This window comes from Mastomys coucha, unplaced genomic scaffold, assembly GCF_008632895.1.
Source record: "Mastomys coucha isolate ucsf_1 unplaced genomic scaffold, UCSF_Mcou_1 pScaffold22, whole genome shotgun sequence".
Classification (NCBI taxonomy): Eukaryota; Metazoa; Chordata; class Mammalia; order Rodentia; family Muridae; genus Mastomys; species Mastomys coucha.
In genome coordinates, this window is record NW_022196905.1 from 46,970,805 (window position 1) to 46,974,531 (window position 3,727).

The following is a 3,727-nucleotide window of genomic DNA, read 5'->3' on the forward strand; positions in this document are numbered from 1 at the left end:
AAGGACCAAAATATCCCTGGCAACCACTGTCTTCACTAACAACCAAATTGGTCTCTTATTTCCCTTCTTTCTTTCTTTCTTTCTTCCTCTCTTTCTTTCTTTCTTTCTTTCTCTCTCTCTCTTCCCCCTTCCTTCCTTCCTTCCTTCCTTTCTTTCTTTTTGTTTTTTTTGATCCTTAACACTTTAGTATTTAATTAAGCACCTGAAACTGTACTACTTAATATATTTCTCCATGAACTTTGTGTGAAATTCAGATCGTAGTGTATCACTTACATATTGTTTGTCTTTCTTCTGATCATCTATACCTTTTGCACAGTTCTTAAAAATGATGTCATCGTCCCACCTTCTTTTAACCTCGAAGCTGGCCTGAGGCTGGGATGGGCCAGTGGGATTTAGGAGAGGGTTTCCATTCAGAGTGTTTTCCATGCGAATTCTCTCCTCCTCTGCTTTTCGTTCTCGCTCCTTCCTGACCTGCTCTTCAGCCCTTTCCTTCTTGATCTCTTCGAGCTCTACAAGAAGAGCTGCAGTATCATTGTCATCGCTCTCCTCTTCAAAATCCTCATGTCCCTCACCCATGAAGGGGTCATCAGCACCATGCTTGGTGGCAGGAATCTGGTCTAAACGAGGCTCTTTGACACTGAAGAGGAGGGTGTATGTTTTCGGGTTGGACAGTCCCTATTCTTTTTCCTTGCAGCACCTCCTATTAGTTCTGTGAACAGAGGGATGGGGGTGGGGTTAGTTTATTTTTTCTCTCTCTCTCTTCCAACTCTCTCCTGAAGTTATGATTGTGAACCTCTGCAGGGACATCCTGTGTGGTTTTTCTGTACTTTATCTTTGTATGAGAGGGAATGTCTCTGCTTGAATACTGCTTGGAGAGCTGGCTCAAATCCCCTTCTCCTTTTCTTCTCCTACCTCTTGCAGGTTCAAAAGTTGGCCTGGCTGCTGTTGTCATCTTTTATTTCCAGCGGGGGTCCAAGGCAGCGTCTTCTGAAGCTCACCCACCGGTCTCTTATATGGCAGGAGACAAATTCTCTAGTTGAATGAATGACCCTCAGAAGTTTCATGTATTCATCCCCTGTCAGAAACACTGTGCAGAACCCCACTTCCAGCTCAGGCAGCTGGAATTGGTACTCTACAGTCTATGGAAGTGGTAGACATTTTCATCATTGCAAGTCAAGAGAAAGCTGCTCTTCTACCACCACCAGGGGGAGCTGGAGAGATGAGTTTAAGGAGGTGGCGAGTCCCTAGCCACGACCGACCAGGCCATTGGCCATAGAGTGGGCTGCAGAGTTGTGGCCTTGGCTGCCAAGCAGAAGTGCAAAGAATTGGAGAGTAAGAGAACTGGGTGAGGGAGCATGAAAGGGAAAGGATGGAAGGATGTAGCCTACTCAGTAGGCTCAACGCACCCACCCTGCTGGGTGTCAAGGAAGACAGGGATGGAGGAGAACCAGGATCTGGAGGGTGGCCCTGCCTGTCTGCTCACACATGAAGATGAGAGGCTAGCAGTGCTTGGGAAGGCTGTCCACATAGACTGCCAGGACGCAGTATATAATGAAATTATAGGACCCTTGCTCAAACACACAAACAAACAAAAAACAAAAACCATGAGACTTTTATGGCAGATATTGCAGAACACTCATCAAGAGCGAGACCCCTGAATAGATCGAACCTTGGTTCCATGCCCAGGGAAGCATGTCTCACTTCAGAATGATGGCTGATGATTGATTGAATCTTTGGGCTAAATGGGATGCTGTTTATTGAGGCTAAAAACAAACACAGGGAGAGACACATTAGCATTAATCCAAATGGTAAAAGCTATCTATTAACAGTTTACTACTGGGCTGGAGAGATGGCTCAGTGGTTATGAGCACTGTGCTCTTCCGAAGGTCCAGAGTTCAAAGGTCCCAGCAACCACATGATGGCTCCCAAACATCTGTACAGCTATAGTGTACTCATATACATAAAATAGATAAATACATCTTTTTTTAAAAAAAAAAACACAACCCAGTTTGCTACTAAGCACAGATTGTGTATCAAACTCTCCTCTAAGCATCTTACAACATCTAACATCATCTAACAACAACTATATGAGGTGGGTGCCATCATCATCTTCAGTATCATCCTATCCAAAATGAGGATACTGAGGCTCTGTAGGGTGGAACAATGAGATCATGGTGGCCATTTATTAAGGGGAAAAGTGACTAGTTAGCTAATGGACTTAAAGAATTGGAATGCAGGCTTGGAGGCCATGTCCCCAGCCATTTTTCAGGACTTCCTTTCTCTAAATTTAGGGGACATCTCAGCACCGGGTAAGTTTTGTATAAGGGGCTATGTTCCTATGGCAAAAGGTGTTCTAAAGAGAAGTGGTCTGCATCGCCAGGGGTTGTGACTCCAATCAATAGACATGTGGTCCCTGATGATAAGGAAGGCAGGATTGCTAGGGAGGGAAAGTTAGCAGCTATCGCTCTGCCTGGATCTGAGCTGAGTCACACACTGGGCTCCGTTCTTTACAAGCGCATTTAGAGCACAGAGTGTCGGGATCTTGTCCTGTTTTGTGAAGGAAAGAAGTCACAGAGTCACAGAGCTTGGTGGTGGCCTCCTCCAGCATCAATGAGCCAGACATGTCTGTCCCCACATCTGTTAGCCTCCAAAGGTCCAAGCTCACTTTCACTCCCATTCACTGCGGGATGCCATCATCGGAACGATGAAACAGGGAAACTATGCTACGTCGGCCTGTGTAGCTTCGGCTTGCGCTCTCTCTCTCTCTCTCTCTCTCTTGTTCTTGCTCTCTCTCTCTTCCTTTTTTCTTTCTCTCCTTCTGTCTCTCTGACTCTCTCTCTCTTTCTTTCTCTCTCTCTCTCTGCCTATCCTAAATTTTGACTGTGAGCTTGGAGATTGCAGGGCTTATGGAATCTGCTCCATCTTAAGTCACTCCTCAGGCATGCTGGACTGAATTCTGCCTAGGAAGTTATGTTTTGTTTTGTTTTGTTTTGTTTTGTTTTGTCCCTTGTGTGTTACAATGTGGGCTTTGGTTACAGATTGTATTTCTGACTCCATCTCCACTAAGCTGGGCGGTTTCATAAATGTAGCTATGATGTCCAGGCGCGCAAGTAAAATCTCACTTTATCTAAATCAAGAAACCTATGGGACCCCATGTACCTCAGACTGAACTTCCAAATGTGCCCTCCAACTCCTGAGGAAGTTGTAGGATCGAAGCCATAGAATGAAGAGGCATTCATTTGGGGTTCAACTCGGGACTCCTTCAGTGTTCTCTCTCTGCTCTCAGACTAGCTCAGGGCCTGTTCTCTGAACCTAAACTCTGAACCACAGGCACCGGCAGGTCTCGAAAGATCTGAGTATTGCGGAGTGTTCATGTCATCTGATTTCTGTCATTGTCAGAATGTCAGCCATACTGATCTCAGCCCAGAGGACACCCAGCTCTTCAGAAGGCTAATTCATGTCACTTACGTTTGTATCTTAGAGCCACTGTAACTGAGTTTCACAGCCGGGTAGGCTAGGGTGTAAGAAACAGGTCTTTCTCTCCCCTGGTGAAGCCATGCTATTGAGGAGGTGGCACTCTTTCTGAGGCCTTAAAAGAGGAAGCTGCTCCGAGCCTCCTCCTCCCCCCACTTCTGGAGTTGCAACACTGACTCTTTTCACTGTTCCTTGGTTCATGGCTGTACCACTTCTACCTCTGTCTCTGGACTCTTTTTTTTTTTTTCTTTTT

At 45.7% G+C, this 3,727-nt stretch overlaps 1 pseudogene; it reads right to left on the bottom strand.

Moving 5' to 3' along the window:
- Positions 1 to 213: 213 nt before the first annotated feature.
- Positions 214 to 963, bottom strand: LOC116070863 (annotated as a pseudogene).
- Between the last annotated feature and the right edge of the window lie 2,764 nt (positions 964 to 3,727).